We start from the raw sequence: 24,382 nt of genomic DNA on the forward strand, positions 1-24,382 counted from the left end.
TTTAGTTGTGTGTTCACTGAACTAATTATAATATGTTTGATCACCAGAACAAGCATTGTGTTTCTGTCCATCCAGTTCACCATTAGTAAGTTTTCTGGCACATGACAGGTTTCATTTAATGCTTATTGAATGAGTAGAAACACGAATAAGGCTAAACCCTTATAAATCTTATTTCTGAATTCCCCTTAATTGTCAGAGTAGTTTTTGAAAATCTGCATTAGAATCTCAATTTCCCTGTAACAGAATTGCAAATGATAGAAGAAAAAATGACTGCAATTGGAAGTAGAAAAGCCAAGAAAAGAGAAAAAATAATAACCAAAGAAATTCAAACCTTAGTCTAAAATTTAATAAGATGTGAATAAAAAACGAAAGCTATAATACTTGCAATAATTACCTAACATAATGTGTGCTGGGAGTAAAACAGAACTGTGTTAAAAATATCATAGGAAGTTGGTCCTATGGCAATGTTTAAAAATTTTTAGAGAATTTTTTCTTAATGATACTTATAAATTAACTAGAAAAAAACAAAACAACAACAACAAAAACAACCTACTAAATGGAATGGACTCAGCTGAAGAGGGAATTCAGTTGCAGATTTCATGTAATGTTAGAAAAACTTGTATCAAATCAACCTCGCCAAGAAAGTAACTGACCAAGTTTAGACAAAATAAAATAAGTAACTACCTGAAGGCAATATTAAGTGACCAAAGGAAGCTGAATTTGAGACAAGAGTTGGGGGAAAAAAAGACTGGGCCTATTTGCATTTTTAATACTTCCTGCTTGAGCTCTGGCTACAATTACCACCATGTAGAGAAGCAAAATCCTGAGTAGACACTGGCGCACAGCATGGAGAACCATAACAGAAGTTGGGTTGAATATAGCAGCTGAAAACAAAGGTGAAAATACCAGACAGGACAAATAAACAACACATTTATAATATAAACTTTGCATTGAAACTCCTTAAATCTCTTTCATATCCCCAACTTCTGCATTTAAATTGAGAGTAAATATCTAGTTTATCCTGAACTATGTGGGTGATACCTAAAGTCCAGGCAACCCAGGTGAGGATAAAAAAAACAGATCAGAGATTTTCTTGCATTGTAAGGAACATAAGTTTGATTTCATTCGGCTAAGATAAATGACAAAAAATGAAAATAAACAAAAATACTCTTTGCAGACAGAATATTGCTCAAATTACCTAACATACAATCAAACATTACTAAAACTAAGAAAAAGAAGGGGAGGAAAAATGTCAAACATTTCAGAACAATTCTGAGATGACCCAGACATAATTAAAAGTCACAGATTTAAAAAAATATTGTTTAGCTTGACTCAAGGATAAAATAAAAAAAAAAAAGTGCTTCCAATAATTTAAAAATTGGAATTTTCAGAAGAGAAAAATAAATTATAAAGAAGACCAAATTGGCAGGGCACAGTGGCACATTCCTGTAATCCCAGTGACTCAAGAGAGAAATCCCAAATTTAAGGGCAGCATGGGCAATGCAGCAAGACCCTGTCTCAAAATTAAAAATAAAAAGAGCTGCAGATGTGACTCAGTGATAAAGCAGCTCAGGGTTCTTTCAAATCGCAAAACAACTAAATTACAATTCTAAAACTGAAAAAGTACATGATGAGTAAAATGACAATACATAAACTAAAACATGAATGAGATATAATGACAAGAAAAGAACATAAAAGACATGTGGGTTATAGGGAAAATATCTGGCATATGAGTAACGGGTCCCAGTAAAGAATGAATGGAATACAAAATGTCTGTTAAGAGAAAAAAAAAAAAAAACTAAATTTTTTTATCAAAATGAAAAAGATCATTTTATACTTTTAAAAATTAGCAATAAAAATAAAAAATATAATAACACCTAGACTTACCAAGAAATAGATCAGGAAATTCTTAGAACACCACCAGAAATCAGCCTTATTTCACTTTAGAGGAGCAATGATTAGATTGGATAAGTGTCTGTTGAGGGCCATAATCAAGTCAAGATGGCACCTGGCACTTTGCCAGGAGGAGTGGTTTGTGAAGTAATGCCAGCGAGTCATTAAGATGATGAGGATTCCTTAATGACTGACTGCTGTATCTAGATGATGTTAATTAAGTTAAGCTGTGTGTAATTAGTTAAGTATATATACCTCTGCTGTCCCGTAATAAAACAGCTCCCGCTGTTTCAATCTTCACAAGATGCTTGTCACCCCCTGGTTATTTTGCCCAGCCAGACTGCGGCAAGTGTCATCTCAGCATAAAGAATGGAAGCCAGAAATGAAAATGGGATGAGAAACTTAATAGCTCAAAGAGTATAATAGCTGGCAAAATTTAACATCAAAAATAAACTCAATGTTAATAGAGCAATAATTAAGGTGTAGAAATTGTCATACTGAAATATATATATATATATATATATATATATATATATATATATATATATATAAAATAATGTTAAAAATCAGTCACTTATGAAATGTATATATTTGAAAGAGGCCCATAATGCAAATCAAGAATTTTGGTTAAAGTGTTTTGCCTATAACATAATCCCACAATGAGAATTTCTTTCCATCCAAAAAGAAGAGAGTTTTGCTTCTTTTCAGCCAATGTGATACTGTATTGTAATTAGTTATCTCTTCAGATATTTGAAATTAAGATTTATAACATCTAACCATTTTGGAATCACAGTGAATTCTTCATACATTAAATTAACTTTCTAAGTTTTAGTCATTCATCTCACATTTAGGGAGAACCTATTATATGGCACATACTCTTCTAGGTGCTATTAATACAGCCATTAATAAATCAGAGTTTTTGTTCTCATGGAACTCAAATTTCCAATGGTAGACTAAATTAGTGGGCAAATAAATACGAGATATCAGTGAATGATAAGCACCTTCACTCAATAATTAGGAAACAATTTTCCTGGGTACTACATGTTTCCATATAATCAAAATATTTATGAAAGAAATCTGTTAAAATGAATGTGCTAAGAAATTTGAATGCAATGAGATAATGTCTTAAGAAGACTAATGGAAGAAGCAGGTTATAGGAAGAGAAAGTTTTGAGGACAAAGACACATCACCTGGAGCTGAATAAATAGGAGAAAGAGAGTGGGAAGAAATGGGAATATAGATGGGAAAGAACATTGAGTGTTGCTCTGAATGAGATGGGAAATTATTGGAGGATTTTTTTTTTAACCAGGTATTAAACCCAGGATCACTTAACCACTCAGCCACATCCCCAGCCCTTTTTATTTTGAGAGAGGATCTCACGAAATTGTTTAGGGCCTTGCTAGTATTCTGAGCCTGGCCTTGAACTTGCAAACCTCTTGCATCAGCCTGCCAAGTTACTTGTATTACAGGTGTGCACCACCACACCCAGCTCTATTAAAGAATATTATGTAAAAAAAAATCTTTCTTTCTGAATTATTTGACTCTGTAGACCTATATTAGTTTGACTTGAGGGTTGGGTTATTTTAGCACACATATTTCATTTAGGATACTATCGGTTTATTCCAAGTAAAAGAAGATGGTGGCCTCAAGAGCATAGCCTTGGGGGTTTAAAGGTTACCTGGATTTGGTCTGTTTCTTTGAATGTATAGTCAGAGTTGCTGATAGTTTGAATGTGACATATGAGTAAATGGAATGCGTTAAGAGTGACACTGAACTCTGACCAATCAAACTGAAAACGAGAATTGTCATTTTAGAGATATAATTCAGTATATCACTGGGAATTCTCTGAATATAAGCATGCTATATCACCATTGTAAACCTGACATTTCCCATCTGTAAAATCAGTAAAGCATTTAAAAAATGCATAACTTAGAGAATGGGGAAAAAACAAATAAAATTACTTGACAAAACTTATTTATAATTTAATGTGTAATATTCATTTCTATACCTATCACAAAATATAGATATGAGAATTGTTGCTATTTATCTTATGATAATATATTTTTATAATTTAATGTCATTAAGTGTTATAATCATTATGGGATTGAATATATGTTTATTTATATTACTTGATAATTTGTAGTGATTATTTTTTAGCACAATGAACCTATAGAAAACAGGACATGTATTTATTTTATAGTTTGAATATCTGAATACTTACTGTGCACATACTAATATCAATTACATCACATAAACTAATCTTAATAAAATAATATTGATTTAAAGATATACAATTTAAAATTTTACCTTGTGTACCTTTGAACACAAAAAAACATAAGAATGTCCAATTACACAATTCTTTTGTGGCTTTCACAAAGTGATATGGAAGCCAGATCCCACTTTTGCTACTCACTGTTTTTTACATTGTATAAGACAGATTTTTTATGTACATCATTTCCCTCTTTTTTTTTGAAAAGTGAACATGTAATTTCTAGTCAGATTGTTGAGAGAATATATATGTGTATGTTGTATGTAATGTCTTTAAAGGTAGCAATTGTCCTTATTATTAATTATCTGGATAATAATATTTCCAAGTTATAAAGGAAACATGTAAGCCTAACTATTGAGCTGTAAAGTTTAAAAAGCATTGTATGTGTTTAAAATAAATAAACTGGCACTTGTGTTTCTCTGTCAGATTGAGAGTTTGTAAAAGGCTAAAACTTGTCATTCAAAACAATCTTAAACTCCCCCTGGGAACAGCTAAAATATTTGTACATATTTTTAAATAACACATTTTAAAAACAGAAGTATTTGTGAAAATGACAAAGAATAATAAATATTAATTCTAGAGAGGAAAACAATTTTGGAAGGGAATTTTTATATTTTCATTGGGTGTTTCCCTGGGACATTACATATTTCTGGGAATCACCCAAAGGCTTAAAATCATAACTATGGAAATCCAAGAAAACAAGATTTGTTTAACATTCAAAAATCAACCACTGCACTGCAGCATTTAAACATACAAATTAAGAAAAAAATAATATGATGACTTAAGTAAGTTAAAAAGCAAATTAGAAAAAAATTCTATATCCAATGATGAAAAGGAGCCAATAGAAAGCTACAAAGAGAAGGGAACTTCATTTGCTGACACTGAATATCAAAAACAAGAACCTGGAAAATGAATGGAACTGAAGTACATCATATTAAGAAAAATAAACAAGAAACTGAAATACAATAGCATGTTCTCTGTCATGTGTAAAAAATGAATTTAAAAAAGCCTATTGAAAGTAGAAGAAAGAAGAAAGATTAGGAGGAGCTGAGTAGGGTGCTGAGGATAGAGGGGACAAAGGGGAAAATAAATCTAGATAGGAATTAATGTGAGATAGGATTGATGCACTGGTTATGCATACACGGAAATATTAGAGGGATTCTTATCAGTTTGTATGATATGTGTTAACTATAACAAAAAAACACAGAGACAAGAAACTATGGAAACTTAAAATAGGACAATGAAAATATTGCTAGTTTTCCTTCTGCAATTGGGATAAAGCAAAGGTGCCTACTATCCTTGCTTCTGTTCAGCATTATATAGAAAGAGACCTAGACAAGACCACAAGGAAAGACTGAAATAAAATATATTAAAATAAAATTTAAAAGTTATAAGAAAGGTAAGCATAACAAATCAGTCAGAAGCACTAGTTTTTATGAGAAATACCAAAATGATCTATGTTAAAATTATCAGAATTAATAAATATTTTTAACAAACTCATTTGATATAAAGACACTATGAAAAATATTCTATTTGTCTATATAAGCAATAAATAGAAACTAAAATAAAAATATATCACTTAATATAGCATTGAAGAGCAAGAAATACCAAACAATAAATCTAACAAAAGATGTGTGGTGTCATTCTATGGAAAAACACAAAATCCATTAATATAAATGAAAACATTATTTAATAAATAAAAATATATATTTAAAATCTAAGATAATTAATAGTATAAAGAAGTTAATGTTCCTAAAATTAATGTAGAAAATCAAGAAAATTTCAAAGAAATATTCAACTCTTTTAATTTTTATGGAAATTGACAGACTGATTCTAAAATCTACAAAAAAGTAAAATATGGAGTAGTCAGCAAAGTTTTGAAGAAGAACTAGGTAGATATGGGAAGCCATTATAAAGCTGTAGAAATCAAGTCAGGTATTAGTAAAAGCATAGAGCAGTAGAAGGGTAATACCATATGGACTCCAGCAATATAGCCACATTTTTGTATCATAACGTTTTTGTTAAGATGATATTTTAAGGTGTGGAGAGTGATATTTTCAATAAAGATTTGATAAAGTCAATTGGAACAGATAATGAGAAGATAGATAACTCATGTCATGTGCAAAAATTAATTCTAGATAGATTGTAAAAATACACACACACACACACACACACGCTTTGTTTTCAGAAGAAACCCAGGAAAACATCATATTACTATGAAAGAGGAAAAATTCACCAAAGCATACCATTTACAGAATAAAAAGGCAATCCACAGAGTGTTTTACGTGTATATGTATAAGTCTGGGCATACATATATATACATACACCCACATATATGTGTATGTGTATACATATGTTTGCACACTTATATGCATATCAAGAATATGTGAAGAACGCCTACATATCAATATGAAAACAGATCTATCCAATTTAAAATTATGGTATATATTATTTAAAGTAACTTCTCAAGTGTGCACATTTAGATTATATATATATATATATATATATATATATATATATATATATATATATACCAAATATATATATATATATAATGATTCCATTTGTGTCCTTCCTTAAATTTAACTTTAAATTTACTTTAAAGTAATTTTGTAGTTGAAGTTGAAAATTAGCTTTAAATTTAAAACTAAACTAGGATACCTACTTAAAATCAAAGTAAGATACTGTTGTAAACCCAATAAACTGTGTAAAATGAAAAAAAAAATTGGAAAATTCTAAAGTTGTTAAGGATATCAACTGACAGTGTTCAATAATGTGAAATATCCCATAAACTAGTAATTACATTTCTAGGAATATACCCAGAAGAACATTGGTATATTCATGAAAATAAATGTATGACTATGATTATTCCAGCATTATTTGTAAAGGACCTAAATTGAAAAATACTAATCCATATCAATAGAAGATTAAATAAATTTAAATAAGTAAACTGTGCCCAACTCAAGCAGTGAAATTCTACTCAGCTTTGAGAATAAGCAAATTATAATTACACAATCCTATATACACATCTTTCAGAAATATATCACTAAAAACCTCCAATTAGATGTAAAATTACACGCATACAAAATTTGAAAAATTAATCTGGAATTTTAGAAGTCAGCATAGTGGTCAGTGGTTTATGGAGAATATCTGGAAGTGTGTATTTAAAGAGACATGCAACATGCAGAGTGCTGAAATATTTATTAATAATGTATTTTCTGATTAGAAAAGTATTCAATTAGTAAAATATTCAATATGTACTTATTATATGTGTCTTTTTGACATATGTATTATATTTCAAATGTTGAATGAAGTAAACCGATTTTTTTTGGAAGTTCTCAGTGTATTCAGAGAAATCAGAGAACTGTAGGATTTTCTGGTCTAAAAATTAATAACACATTGCTTCTCTTGAAGAGACAGGATTACAGAAAAACTGTTGGCATGCATAATTTTCCTAATAATATATAGACTTTTATCTAACAGAATTTTGTGGAAACAAATAGGCTTTCTTTCAAAGATATGCAAATGATAATGGTAGTTACAGGAATATAATGAGGAGGATAAGCACTTCCTAGCATACAACTCTGTCTTGGCTTATGCAGGAGGAAAGAAAAACATTGACTGAATTAATAGCTGAAGCTGCATGCCAGCAATGTGGCTCCTGATCTGTCTATATCGTAGTTTCCATGGATACATTCAGGGAAATGTTGAATGAATTACACTGGAGTGACTTTTTCAAAATACATGCATTTTTCACTCCTGTCCTCTGGTTTGATACTTAGGAACATTATAAGAGATTCACATAGGGAGATATGGCCTCTGATTGAGAAAAACTATAATGGTAAAGGACTATTGTGCTTGCATATAACCCATTTCCACGAAGGGGGTGCAATAGGAAGGTTAAGGTCATTGTTTTAACATCTTAAGTAAGTCATTTTATTTTATTTAATTTTCTTATCAATCCCCTCCTCTCTTGACATAGATGGAGTGCAGCATTCCTTGGAATCACAGAGCTGCTGCTCCTCTGATTCCAGAATGTCCTGATTACAAAGGAAACTTAACATTTCTTTGAAGTTTTAGCAGTGGGACTAATTTAGTTGTTATCTTTTCTTGACATTTTTTTAAATAAAAGATTTAGAGGATGATATCAGAGAAGGATCATAAACTCCTTGCCCTTTAGAATGAAGTCTCATTGTGAGAGATGAATAAAACATTTTAACAGGGACTATGAAATTTTACCAATTAGCACCACTATTACCTGTACAAGTCAATTATATTCAAAATATGTTCTTTGGAAAAATAAAGTAGATGTTAGATTTTACATAAAAATATCAGATAAGTCTGGGTTAAAATAGATGTTCAGGTTTCTTTAAAATAGTACTTTTCTGAGTCCTGAAAGAATATTGTTAATCTCTCTGGTTATATCATTCAGTATCTCCTGGAATTACTTGATCCTCTTAGGTTTTCTTATTTATTATCATTTCTCATGGACATTTTCAGAATTAGTGTTCCATAGAAATGCTTTTGACATTGAAAAGTACTCCTATACTTTTTAATGGTGTGTAGTTAAAATGGGGAAAAAAAAAGACCATAATCCTACTATTTATTTTAAATGTATAAGAAGATATTCCCATGTATTCAACTGGTGCTGAAAGTCTTCCTAAGTTAAAGGGGCATCAACTATATAACCAATAGAGGAATCCTACTAGCCTATAAATCATGGCTCACCATTTTTTTTTCTTTTTACCCCCATAATAGAGTAGAGATAGGGAGTAATTATTAAATCTCTTTGATAAAGCCAAATTATACATAAAATAGAGAAACATAACAGGAAATTTGACAGTTAAACATGGACTGACTCCAAATGCCAGAAAAAGGATTTGGATGTTTTCATATACATGCATGTCTCCGTGAGCAAATCTGCCAAGAATATTCTGTTGGAAAATATGACAATTTTTCTATTAACTGCTTAGATCCTGGCCCCAAGGTACAGATGAATACTAGTTGAAAAGAACAACTGACAAAATCCTGTTTATCCCATTGGTACTTTCTGAGCCAGGTCCCATCACTAAAGGCTTGACTATACATATGCAATGACAATCACATTTACCCATCTGTCAAAAAGTCAAATCTGAAGAATAGAGAAAAAAATAATATGAATCAAACAGATGTTCCTGAGGAAAAAAACATACAAAGTCCAGGCACAGGAATATACTTATTTTGTTTATTTCCTAGAATTATATAAGTCCAAATAGGAAACATGTCATACACAACAGAATTTAAGAGATGTGTAATAATGTGACAATTTACAAATGTGAAAGTGTATGAAGGGGAACCACAGTGTTTTAGTCAGCATTCCATAACTGTGACCAAAGGTCCTATGAGAACAATTAAAGGAGAAAATGTTTATTTTGGTTCATGGTTTAAGATATTCAGTTCATGGTTGGTGTAGTCCATACATCTGGGCCCAAGGTTGGGCAGAAAATCATGGTGGCAGGCAGAGGCTGAGAAAAGCCACTCAGGAAATGCCCCTCCAGAGAGAGCTGTATTCAACAAAACATAAACCTAAAGGTACACTCCCAGTCACAACCTACCTGCCTGCAGTTACTACCCAATTAATCCATCATTAGATTAACCCCTTGATTATGTTATACCCTTTGTAATCTAATCATTTCACCTCTGAAAATTCTTCCATTGACTTAAACATGATCCTTTGGAGGACACCTTATATCTAAAGTATAACAACAAGATAAGGTAGTAACTTAGGTTCTTGAATGCTGAACATTCTTACCATCAAGCTCAACAAAATAGGGACAGCATAGTTCCTGCAAAAAAAAAAAAAAAAGAGGAAGCATAACTACTATGAGAGTTAAATAATAAGATAAAAAGTTTAAGCCTTAGGCCATACCACAGGATTCTTTTTTAGGGGAATATATATGGTAAACTTTCCTTTATACCTTTCTCTGATCTTTTTTAGGAGTTTTACATTGGAAGAGCACATTGGGAAGTTAATGTCAAACCTGTTTATGTTGGTATACACATCTATCTCTCCTAGAAAGCTAAGTGGAGAACAATGAGACTGGAGGGCCCAAAGAAAGGTTATGTAAAATTGGAAACCCATCACATGCTTAATCACATGAACCAAGGAAAATTGTTTTGAATTCCACCCTTTTTAAGTTCCTTAGGTATAGTTGTGCTATCTGTTTTCTCCTCCTCCTTCTATTCATCCTCCTCTCTTCTTCTCCTCCTCCCTTTTCCGCCTCTTTAATTCTTCTATATTCCTGTTTCATTTGTTTTTCTTTTTCCTCCTCCTCTTCCTCCTTTTCCTCCTCTTCTTTAGGGTGTTTCTCCTATTCTCTCAGAGTTCCTTGTATGGCCTTATGACCTCAAAAGTCTATCAGGGCATATATACAATAATGGTTAATTACCTAATTTTCCTATTATCTGGTTAAAATAATCAGCTATGAAGAGAGAAATGTAGTTTTTTGTTTTCTTCATGTTTAATTACCAAATTTAACTAAATTATGGCTATGAGTTAATGTAGATTAATATTCTGATGGTGCCTTGATTACAGTTTAAAAATGTTAAGTTCTAAGTATTGGCAGTTTATGGAAAAGGATTACTGACTGGATCAGAGATCATGAAAGATTAACTGTGCTACTTTCCAAGAAAGAATTCAGCACATCTTAAAAACAAATGGAAATGAGGCACAAATATGAGATTCTATAATTATGAATATGGCTAAACATAAAAATAATTTTCTCCATTTCACTGAGTAAGGAACAATATTTAAATATGTGCTTTACTATTTTAGTTATTTAATATTTATTTCAAAATGATGCTATCAAATAAATTCCAGGGTATAGATATGGACCAATAAAACAATTTATAAATATAATATGTGGGTCAATATCCAAAAATTATATGTATATATATGAAAAATGTTATATATTTGTTTGAAGTAGTCTATTTATGAACATCTACCTATCTACCTACCTGCCTACATGAATTTCTACATAACCACTTACTAATGTGAATAAAGGATTCCACAAATACTAGTTCTTTTGAGGGGTGAAGGAAATAAATGGACAAAGATTTAAAAAGATACATCAATTTGCTTTCTGAATGCTAATATCTCTAAATAGCTCTTCAAGTTCTGAATAGGATACATACATACAACCATATGTTTATATATTATATATAATATATATCTTGGTAATATATGCAAACACAAATATATATATATATATATATATATATATATATATATATATAGAGAGAGAGAGAGAGAGAGAGAGAGAGAGAGATGTATCTATGTATATGTATTTCAGTCAATTAGGAGATACTTGAAATCTAAAGCTACTGTAGTTCACTCCTTATATAATGTTAAAGAAACATCATGTTTATATTGATTTCATAATACTTATTTTATTTTCGTAACTAGCAAATAAAAATAATTTTCTTTCTTTTCTTTACCCATAGTTAACTGTATCACCCGCCAAAATGAATAATGTAAAAATAAATACAATATTGAGAAAAGAATAATTTTAAAGGATATAATGAATATATAAGGTAATGGACCCACATATTCTCTATTCATCTGAATTTTATGCCTTCTAGGTTACGTGGAATGACGGACAGCTGCTCTTGATGTTTTCTTATCAGTATTTTGCAATATAGCAAAGGAGTTATAACATCTGACAACTTAGAAGAAACCTTTCAGTTTGTATATTTGGAAATGATGCAATGAGAAAAGTCCAAACATTTGAAAATCATTGAAAAGAGCTCTGATATGTTTGTTTTATAAAAAGTACAAAAAATAGACTTGAAGTAAAAAGTCAAGAAAAATTTGCAACAATATAATTTATTTTTGGTGATATATTTTTTCAAGAGCAACATCTACCTATTTCTGAAAATTTGAAAATTATATAAAGGTGCTTAAAATGAAAATATATATACCTAACTTTCATCCACAGATATCAACTGCTGGCTATATGCATTCTCAATTTATCAACCAAACAGGAGATATATATATATATATATATATATATATATATATATATATATATAATATTAATATATATTAATTATATATATATATATATATATATATATTTCTCTATTTGTTTCTGTGATATAAAATCAAACAATTAAATCCAATCACTGAGATAGTGCTATAGTCCATTATACAATGTAGATAGGCTGATACTAGATGAAGATGTTTCTCTGCAATTAAAAATATTTGTAAATCTCATCAGTATCAGTATAACGTTTTCTATTTACTTTGTGATACTTATATAATGTGAACATATACATTATATACATGAAGTATTCTAGATAAAGCAACATGTTTTAAGGGAACTATATATAATATATATCTTTAAAACTTCTGTCAGTAATTCTAAGATATACAACACAGGACTGAAGTTGCTTCATACTAAGAGTTATAAATATTTAGGTCAACTAGAAAATTCTGGGAATGGTGCTGGGTACAATGGCATTATAAATTCCTTTTTTTTTTTTTTTTTACAAAAAAGTTGTAAGAATAGCTTGAAGCTTTTGTGTATGTACTTCATGTAGATTTGATTAAATAGAGAGAGATAGAGAGAGATGGGGAAGAGGGAGAGACTGACTGTAAAGCTTGGTATAAAGAATGCTGAGGGCAATAATTTTCTGTAAGGGTTAAGTCATGCATACCAAAATCAACTAAGAATATTTTTTGAAAATTGTATCTCTAGTGACCCTACAATAACCAAATATTTTTTTGCTTTTTGCAATCTCAAATTATATGACCTTGCTGTCTTAACAATCCCTCCCTGATTGGACCAAATAATTTTCATAATAGATATAATTCCATAAAGAGAATACTTATAATTTGATTGTTAATTCCTATGCTAATACGTCAGAGAATATTTTTCCTCTTTCTTCATAGGTTTATTTTGAATAGCTGGAAAGAGTGCATAATTATAAAATTCAGAGTATGCAGAAAGATCATCAGAGGGAAGGGAACAGAGGGTGGAAAAAGGGGAGAGGAAGGAGAGTTACTAGTGACTGAATTAGAGCTAGATATATTCCAAGTTTTCATAATTATGTCAAAATGAATTTTACTATCATATGTAACTAAAAATCAATAAATTAAAAGAATCTGAAATAAAGATTACCATAAAACATCTCAAAACATAAAGCAAAAATAAATGAGTTAGAGATTCTTATCCAACATTAGACATATTAATGATTTCAAGGATACAGGCAATCAAAAAAATCAAAGAAAGCATTCATTGAGGTTCATTTACTTATTTGATATGCACTTCAAGCCCAAAATAAGCCCAGTTTTTAAATGGGGCTGCTGGTACTTGTATACACCATGGAAAACTTTTGAATTCCATACATCTTTGTTTTATTATTCCAAAGGAATATGGCTAGATAGTGAAGAATTAACCTGACTCTGAAACAGGCCTGGCCTTCTTTGCTCTTTCCTCTTGGGAAGAGATCTCTAGATTCCCAGAGTATCTCTCAGGGTTCCCTGTTTGCTTGAAAATTTGAAAATTGAAGCTGTGTGGTAACCGTGTGATTTTTGTTTACTCTGAATCACACAATATCATTTCTGTTTTTTGAAGAAATTGACTAAAGGTATCACCTGATCTCTGGAAAGACTAAAGTCTGGAGGTCAGCCACATAGGGGTACTTGAGTGAACCTTCATAATACTTAGGAAAGCTAAAGTCTCCATTGAACCTCCCTAGGTGATTAACTCTGCAAAATGTCACACTTTAAGATCAAGAGGAGCTAAAACTGACCATGAGTAACAAGGAGAAGACAAGTAGATGCTCATTCTTAAAACTCTTCTGGACTTTTCCATCTGTTGTCTCTTCGTCTAATTTGTTTTAATCTGTCTCTTCTTCCTTTAATACACTGTTAGTAAATAAATCCATATAACAACTTTCAGGGAGTTCTGTGAATCTTCCTAGCAAATTATTGAACATGATGGTGTTTTTTGTTAACCCTCAAAACTTCTATTAAGATGCCAGGTGCCATGACTCATGCCTGTAATCCTAGCATCTTGGAAGGCTAAGGCAAGAGGATGGTAAGTTCAAAGCCAGTCTCAGCTAAAAGCAAGGTGTTAAGCAACTCAGTGAGACCCTGTCTCTAAATAAAATACAAAACAGGGCTTGGGATGTGGCTCAGTGGTTGAGTGCCCTGAGTTCAATTCCTGGTACACCCCATCCCCCAAAAAAAGTCTAATTATGGAATTATTAGTGTATACAGTGTCTTCAGACTTTGTTGGATAAACTCTTTGAGATGGCTTATATAAAATTCTCCAAAAAGCCATGGCCCATAGATTCAGGTTTCATTTGCTACAAGTGATTCTTACCCTTTTACAGTACTATTAAGTGTACCTAATAGGTAATTTCTCTTTATCCTAAAAATATTATTTTTAAAATTTACTTAGAGGTGGTTTACAAGAAAATTAGACTGTGAAATCCCTCTACTTTTCTTTACTTTGAGGATTTTTTTCCCCACGTTAAGACAGTAGTTAATTACATAAGCAAAAAGAATAATTTGGAGGCAATCTAAATCTGCATTAACACCTTCTTTCCATTTAGTAGTGAGAATTTAAAGATAACAGATGCAGCCTTAAACTTAACATGCATAACTAAGATGGCAATACTGTTGTTTCACAAAATCAAATAAATATATTTTAAGCCTTCTGTAAGAAACCACTAATGGGACATAATGAACCATTGGTCATCCACAAAGTCTTTGCTTTATGTCCACTATTTTAATCTATTCAAAGTGCAATCAATCAATATTATTTTCATTCATAAATGACCCTTATGCTTGGTAGCATTGCTTACTCTCAGCAGATTTATATTGTTAAACTGTTATAAATAAGATTATAAATTGGTACTGTAATAGAATATCATTACTTACAAAGTATAAAGAACATTAACAAAAGAAGAAATTTTAGTTACTATTTATGGCCTTGTTAAACTGAAGGATCATACTATTTTAGATTACTCTAAATATTTTTCCACAAACATGTCCAAACTCAGGTTAACCTTTATTCTACAAAGTATCTAGTATTTGAATAAATTGTCTTCCTTTGTTTTATAAATTAATAATAATTAAGTACAAATTAATCATCTGGCCCCTAAAATATTCAATGTTTATATTTAAAGGAGATCAAAATCATAGGGAGATAACATTTGATGAAAATAATATGAACTACTAAACTTCAAAATATGGAAATGTCTGTGGTTTTGATAAAGACTTTCTTCTCCCATGTGATAGATGACAACTGTGTGGTGTCATGGATGAAATGTATCTTCCTCAACTTTGTATATTGAAATCTAATCTCCAAAATGCTGGTATTGGGAGGTGAGCCTTTGGAATGCAATTAAATCATCAGGGTTAAGCATTCATGACTAAGGTTAGTTCCCTATAAAAAAGACATGAAGAAATTTATCTTTTTTTGCTTTCTACCATGTGAGAATACAAAAACTCAGCAATCAGAAGAGGGCCTTCATTACTCCAGCCCTGTAGGCATCCTGGTCTTAAACTTCCAGTCTTCAGAACTAGAGAGAAGATGGGCGGGGAGGGAAGGGGAGAGGAGGGCGGATAGTAGAGGATAGGAAGGATAGCAGAATACAACAGACACTAGTATGTATGGCAGTATGTAAAAAAGTGGATGTGTAACCTATGTGAATCTGCAATATGTGTACGGGGTAAAAATGGGAGTTCATAATCTGCTTGAATCAAATGTATGAAATATGATATGTCAAGAGCTTTGTAATGTTTTGAACAACTAATAATAAAAAAAAATTAAAAAAAAGAAACAACACTCATATATTTAAATCTTGTGGGGAAAAAAATGGTGTGGCCTTCATTGTTAGCTATAAGACGGAAAAAAGTGAAATACCAAGTGCTTTTAAACATGATTTATAGTATTTAAAACTTCAGTTTATGAATATACAAATTTATTAATTACATTCTTAAAAATTTCATATAATATTAATATCAAAATGATTCCTTGAACAATTTAGATGGATTTAATTATTTTTGGTTTCAAAACTCTGTTTTCCCCCTGATTAAAAAAAAAAAAAAAACATGCATTTCTGTCATTTGACATTCACTACAGTCTCTGCTGAATAATAGACTGAATTTACTGACATCATTAGAGAAAGGAAGTGCTGGACACAGACAAAGAGGGAAGACAATGTGAAGAGACACTGGGAGAACAGAGGCATCTACAGGCCATGGAGAAAGATCTGAAGTAAATGTTTCCCTCATAGCCTTCAGAAGGAACTAAGCTTTCCCACACCTTGAAATTAGACGTTTAGTCTGTATAACTATGAAACAACAAATTTAGGTTGTTTGATCCATCCAGTTTGTGGTATATTTTACAGCTGTCTGGCAAAACTGAAATATTTACTATTTTCATCTGTACAGAGAAGTTTAACAATAGGAACATGTGAAATATTTTTTTCACCTCTCTGAAGAATAACTAGCACAAGAATTTTAACAACTCAAATGTTTTTCGACAATTGAAGGGGTAGGTAAGTTAGGGTATATATCCAATACTATTACTTGTAAATGTTTAAGACTCCCATTTGCACCCCCAATTAATATATGTGTGTGTACTATATAGAACTTTATTATATATTTTGTTGATATACCAAATGCCCATACAAATAATTAATGATAAATCATATAATGTACTTTGTTATTTCGTATAGCCAATTGAGTCTCATAGAATGCTTTCATTTTGCTGTACTCTTTTATCAGTATGCAAACCTTGGTTGTAATTAACATATGTGTCATTTGTACACAAATGTAAATTCATGAATGTACACGAATTTGCTTACCTATTTGTTTACACCAAAGTGTCAGTAAATAGTGAAGCAAAATGATATCTTATAACTGTTTCATTAATGACATGAGTGATCTATTTTTCATTTTTTATGAGTGATTATATTCTCTCAAACTTTTGTACTATTTTCAAAGTAACACCTACTGGATACAATAAACTTTTAAATATAGTCTGCATCATTAACATTGTATCCATCACTTTTTAAACTATCAACAGAACAATCAATCAAGCTTTGTAATGTACTTTTTGCTACTTCCCCTGGTGAGATATTCACTCTAAGATTTTCTACTTTCAGTGTGGGAATAAAGTTCCCTTAATGGTCATGACCACAGAGAGTCCATAAAATCTCACAACACATACTCAGTCTTTTTGAACGTGTCAATAATGTTAGATGAATTCTTATTGATTTCTGACTGCATATGGCCTAGGAAAATGAGAGCCCATGTTTAATCCTTTGCAAAGGCATTGAGTTTGCCTTTGACTTCAGGTTATTTAGCTGCTCTGTAGACTCATTGATAGATTCAGGAAAGTTTGTGGATGTGTAGATTGTCCCTGGGGTTGCTATTTTTGGGAAGGTGGTAGCAATGCTCTTTCCAGCTTAGTCCATGCCTAACAAAAGCTGGAAACTTGGTTAACTTGGTTAATTTTAGTAGTTTAATCTGTTAAATAATGTTTTCCAATACTCTGTCCTCTCTCCCTCCACCTGACTTACAGAGATAAACCTTTTCCTCTTTAGTCCACATATGATACTTCTAATTGAAGGAAGATATTTTAAAGGTCCAGGGATGCAAATGAAGGAAATGAGCTTGAAATTATTACTATTAATATGTCACTTGGGCTGGGATGTAGCTCAGTGGCAAAACATCTGCCTTGCATTCGCAAAGCCCTAGGTTCGACCCCCAGTTCCAAAAAAGACAAAAAAAAAAAAAAAAAAAAGAACCCCACCAAAAAAAGATAAGATTAAAAAGAATACAGAATACGTCAACTTTTTCTAAAAATAAAGTAATTTTCAAGTGAATACAATTGCTTTATTTTCAAAAACATCCAAAATCTACATATACCTTGTAAGTCTGTGTACATGTGTCCATATATTGCCTATAAAAAAGTAGTACTATCTGTAGTTTTATATATATATATATATATATATATATATATATATATATATATATATATATATATATTGTCATTATGTAAAATATATACATTGCTGCTGGGCGCTGAGTGTTTCAAAGATGAAAATTATAAATCTGTTGTCTAAAAAATGCTGTAAAATTTATTTAATTAAAACCTGTACCTACTAATGAAGCTCCCATAAAAATACTACTATGGTATATGTGCAACAATTTGGTCTAAATATTCACATTTTTATTTAGTACCTAGTGTTATGCAATTTTGGTTTTGCATTGAATATATTAGTTTTATCTAATTATCACATTGGAAATTTTCATTAAATTATCTGCCTCTATTGTTGAGTCTCAAATATAAGCATCTGCAGTATTTTTAATGCTGTTTCATGCTATGATAAACATGTCAAAATGATATTTTTCCTTCCACATTCAATTCAGACTATCATTTATTTCCAGTTGCAACTTTTGTCATTTTTTTCATTACTGACACTATAATTAAAGTAACATTTTCAAAAAAAGCAGAGGAATAGACTGATTGTCATGAACATGTTTTAGCTTAATTTTATATTTTCTGATAAATCAGTGATTTTATTTTGAAAATTCTGTTGTTGACTTAACAGCATTTCAAGGAGACAAATTAGTTCTTCACAGTGCACAGTGTTAGTAACTGACAGCTGCAAATGTCACGTTTGAGGTTTCTCCAATCCTTCCACGTCAGTACTTTCCTAAATTTTACAAAATGACAACATATCAAGTCATCATGGCTTGAAGACTATTGCAATGATAGAATAAATGTATCATTTTATATTTGGTTTTGAATATTTTACTAAATTTAAACCAATTGAGCTTGAAATTATGTATGTTTTCTGAAATTCAGTTCTACTTCTAATTAGTAAAATATAAAATAGGCAAATCTAGCCCCAGGTAGAACAAGTGAAACATTCCTTAAGGTTATGTTGTAGTATCTGGGTCAACCTACATATTTTAAGATTAGAGAATGGATTACTTAATATTTCCACATTAGAAATTTATTCATATTTTTGTTTAATTTATTCCTTTTATGCTATATTTAGATGCTATTTTAAATTAATTTTAAAATTTAACATTTGTATTGTTTGCCACTGGTATATTTAAAAATTCAATTTTGTTATTGGATTCTGAAACTTTGCAAAATTTGTCTGTTATTTGTAGTGTTCGCTTTTTTGATTTTTAAAGATATTCTATATTAACATTTTGACATATTCGAACTAATAAAATTTATTTTTTTTCCTTTTTCTAATGATATGATATTTGTTTATTTTTCTTGCCCTATTTTAATGGCCAAAATACACAGCATCATGTTTAGTAAAAATGATGAGAATGTACATTCTGACTCTTCTGTTAATAAGAGTTTTTCATATTGTAGCATTGAGTATGAATATAAATTTAGGTAGATTTGTTATGTAAAATTAAGAACATTCTCTTCATAGTTTCATGAAATTTTGTTATAACTACTGGATTTTGTCAAATCTCTTTTCTGCATCTTTTAAGAAATCACATGGTTTTTCACCTTCAAGATTTAGTAATCATAGTCCTTGTTATTGCCCAAAGAAATTTAAAGAGTTACCTACAAAATCCCTCTGCATCCAGGTTTACAGCAGCTTCACTCATGATTCCTAAAACTTGGGAACAACCCAGATACCCTTCAGTAGGTGAATGGATATGTAAATTGTATTACAACAATTAGCATTATTCAGCACTAACATTAAAGAGATATCAAACTGTGAAAAGACATGGAGAAAATTTCAATATACATTACTAACTGTACAAAAGCAATCTTAAAGGTTATTTACTATTTGTTTCCAACTCTATGATGTTATGGTTTAGATATGAGGTGTCTCCCTAAAAGCTCAAGTGTGAGAAAATGCAAGAAAGGTTAGAGGTCTTAAAGTTTATAAGAGTTTTGACCTAATTTGCCCATTAATTCTCTGAAAGGGATTAATTGGTTAGTGATTGTGGGCAGAAATGGTGTGGTTGGAAGAAGTGGGTAGCTGAAGGCATGCCTTGGGGATATATGTTTTGTCAATGGTGAAGGGAGTTACTCTCTACTTCCTGGTGCCACATCCTAGGCTCAGATTGCATTATATGCTCTGTAGGTTTGAATAAGTGTATAATGACAACATTCACCATGATAGCATCATTCAAAGTATTTTTACTGTCCTGAATATTATCTGTACTCTGCCTACTCACCTCTCTTCCTTGCCAATCTTTGACAACCACAGATAGTTTTACTGTCCATAGATTTTCCTTTCTAGGAATGTCATTGTTTTAGCCAACTGCCACCTAGAGACCTAACAGGAACAATTAGAAGAGGAAAAGTTTATTTGGGGGCTCACAGTTTCAGAGGTCTCAGACCATAGATGGCCAGCTTCATTGATCTGGGCCCATTTTGTGACAACCAGCATGATGAAAAACTGTGATGGAGGAGTAAGAAATGAAGCATTCTGTTGAATAATGTTTATAATAGGTGAGAATATGTATGTGTGGGAGAATTAGCTATATGGAAAATTGCTGCATCTTTGACTTTGCCTTGAACCTCATACTGCTCTAAAAATAAAACTATTTTAATAGAGAACTAAAAATTACTCAAAATAATGACTTTATGCATTGAAAGCTTTATTTAATACACTATTTGGGAAAACACAGTATTCAGCTCAATATAAGTAATAAGATATTTATAATAAATAGACTTTTTAAGGAATCATAAAATATCTGAATATTTCCCAAGAATACAATTGTTGCAAACACAAAAACACACATTGTCCCTTTTAAGTATGTCTTAGTAATTTTTCAGAAAGAAACATTTGTCAAATGTCAAACACTCCAGAACAATAACAATTATTAAACAAATCATTACAAAGTGCTTTGTTTCTGACAAAGCTCTAAAGTATCCCCTAACACCAGGGAATCACTTATCCAGCAGCTCTTAAGGTCTTGACTTGATATAATGATCAGCTTCATGATCCCCAATTAGCTAAGAATTTTCCTCTTCAAATCAGAAAAGAATGTGACCTAGGCAGGAAGGAAAGATTAAGTGACACAACAAAGTGCATTCTTATAAGAGAATGTGAAGTTTCAACCACAACTAATGCTAAATCAAGTATCAGGCATATTAAAGGATGACTAGAAGGTACAATTAATTTATTTTTTTCTTTTATTGATTTTTTAAAAATAAATGACAGCAGAATGCATTACAATTCTTATTACACATGTACAGCACAATTTTTTATATCTATGGTTGTATATAAAATATGTTGACACCAATTCGTGTCTTCATGCATATACTTTTGATAATGATGTCTATCACATTCCACCATCCTTGCTAACCCCCTGCCCCCTCCCTTTTCCTCCCACCCCTCTGCCCTATCTAATCCTTTCATGCTCCCCCTCCCTACCCCACTAGGAATCAGCCTCCTTATATCAGAGAAAACATTTGGCATTTGTTTTTTTGGGGACTGGCTAACTTCATTTAGCATTATAAAAGGTATTTGAAGGGTGAATGTTTATTGTTGCTGGATTTCCTCTCTTTTTTACCAAATTTATTATTTTTCCTTTCAATAGAGAAACTATTGTGTAAAATATTCAGAACTCATATGTGAAACATTCTTGAAAAATTTAACAATTTCACAATAACATTTATTTCTTTAGAGCATCTTAAAGGTAAAAAAATAGATGTCAAAAAGGCAATGTTATGAAGCATACACCTGGATAAAACCATAGGAAAGGAAAGTAATGAAAAGATTTATAACTCAAAAGGTCTTTTTTGATCTGCATCATTGAGATAATGTCTATGCAGTCTCAAGAAAGACTGAACTCTCTATCCTCAGACAAACAATCTGCTTATACCCTGTGAATAATCTGTTTGTTCTTAATGAAAATTCATGCAATTTCAGAAAAAAATCATCTCTAAGGCTCACATGCAATATGCAATATATGAGATATGTTTTCTGTGATTAATCAATGATAAACTCTAAAATTTGATTTCAACCCTGGATTTTTCAGAAGGATCATCAGAAATGTTAGTATTCAAAGAATATAGCAAATTACGAAATGTTCTTGGAAAAAAATATTATTCCTTCCTTATAATGATTTCAGGCTTCCCTGGGTAATTTATCTTTTCACTCATGTTTTGCTGAAACAAATACCTTTTAAATGCCCCTGTTTCCATATTCATATATCAGAAATAATGGCTTATGAATTATTAGTTTAGTCATCTTATGATTTAGTTTTTTAAAAGTAAGTAAAAAAATCTAAGAACTGTACAAATTATAACAATGCCACTGTCTTCAATGTGAGGAAACCCTACCAATATTCTGAAATAAATATTATAATATTGAATTAATTTTACATTTTTACGTGGGTAAAATATGTTGGAACATACATTTTTACTTATATCTTCAATATTTAAAATATATAATACTGATGTTAGAATATATGAATAAATACTGAATAATTCCTAAACAGAACCAGATAAATAGAACTAAAAACTTTTTTTTTTAACAGTAAAGATAACATTTCAAATCAGGGAGCACAAAGTGTTATTAAATAAATAGTTCTAACATCCTTGGTCAATTATTTGCAGAAAGTGATTTTAATGGTCTATTTTCTCTTCCTAGGCTGTCTATTCTCTCAACCTCAAGGCTGTTTAATGTGACACTTTATAGGGACGGATCTCTCTGTTTATATACAGTTCTTTCTTGAGTAGACAGTTTGCCCTTGTTTTCCTGTTACTTTCCCTGCTTTAGCACTAAAAGTTTCATCCTGGGAAACTTTTTAGCCCTTGGCACCTTAGGGTTTTCCTACCCTAGTTTATTCTTACTTATCTTTCATTTACTTGCTCAGGAATTAGTTGCTAAACAAAATTCTAACAGACTAAATCATCCCTATACATTCCTTTCAGCTGATTTTTATCAGGTTATTTTTTACATGTATTCGTTTTATAAATGTAAACTGAAAAATATGACATCTCATTTGTCATTGTTTTATGCTCAATTTTTGAAGAGAAAGTTTGCATATAGTAAGTGGTAAATAAACAGATTCTTTGGTAATTGATGATTGAATTTCATTTCACTTTTCAGTTTTAATTATATATGTTTGTGTTCATTTCAGTATGACCAACCTCCATTACTACACTATTCTAAAGGGATGAGATTATGACTATTTCAGCCCAGCCTAAACACCAAATCCACAGCAAAAATGCTTAGCATTTCTTCATTTATAAAACAAGTGTAGTTATGGGGAAAAAGCAGGCTGATAGTTTCCCTAATCTGACTAATTAAAAATCATAAAGTATCCTTGTGTGTTCTGTCATTCCCAGGCTTTTATATATACCTGGTTAGTAGGTAATCACCATTAGAGAATCACAAATTTCAAAGTCAGTCAGACCTGGTTTCAAATTCCAGTTGATCTATTCTAAAAATAAAAGCAGAAATATTTTTATATTCAATTTTGCATCTTTAAATTTTTTTGTTATTGTTACTTGTTTGTTTGTGTACTAAAGATTGAACCCAGGGAGACTAAACCACTGAACCATATCCCCAGTCCTTTTTATATTTTATTAGAGACAGGGTCTCACTGAGTTCTCAGGGCCTCACTAAATTGCTTAGGTTGTCTTTGAATACAAATTTAATTTGTGAACAGAAGTAAATTCATGAGTAATAGACACTATCACTGTTTATCATTATAGAACCATCCACACAAAACATAATAGTTTAAATACTTTGTTCCTTTCATGATGTTGTAGGTCAGCAATTTGGGAAGGCCTTGGTTGAAGAATCAATCTCCAAACCATGTGACATATACCCAGCTGACCATGGTTGGAACATTTGCTTCCAAGGTGGTCTATTAAGAGCTTCATGTTCACTGGTCTCAGTGCTCACCCTGCTTGCAATACCTGTAAGATGGTTGTCTTAGAATAGCAAATTTTCACATATTGAAATGGCTTCCAAAAGATAGCACTTTAAGGGGTACTCCAAAGCCCCTTAAATTAGAATCTGATGTAATATTACTTTTTTATATTATAATGAATAAAGTAATCACTGGGCCCACTCAAATTTTAGGTAGCAGATGATTTTAGATTTGCAGGAATGTGGTCTCTCTCATAATTACCCAATTATTTCATTGGAAGGCTATAGGAACGATAAGTAAATGCAAACAAATAGGGTGGTCAGGTTTCAATAAAACTT

This window comes from Marmota flaviventris, chromosome 11, assembly GCF_047511675.1.
Source record: "Marmota flaviventris isolate mMarFla1 chromosome 11, mMarFla1.hap1, whole genome shotgun sequence".
NCBI lineage: Eukaryota > Metazoa > Chordata > Mammalia > Rodentia > Sciuridae > Marmota > Marmota flaviventris.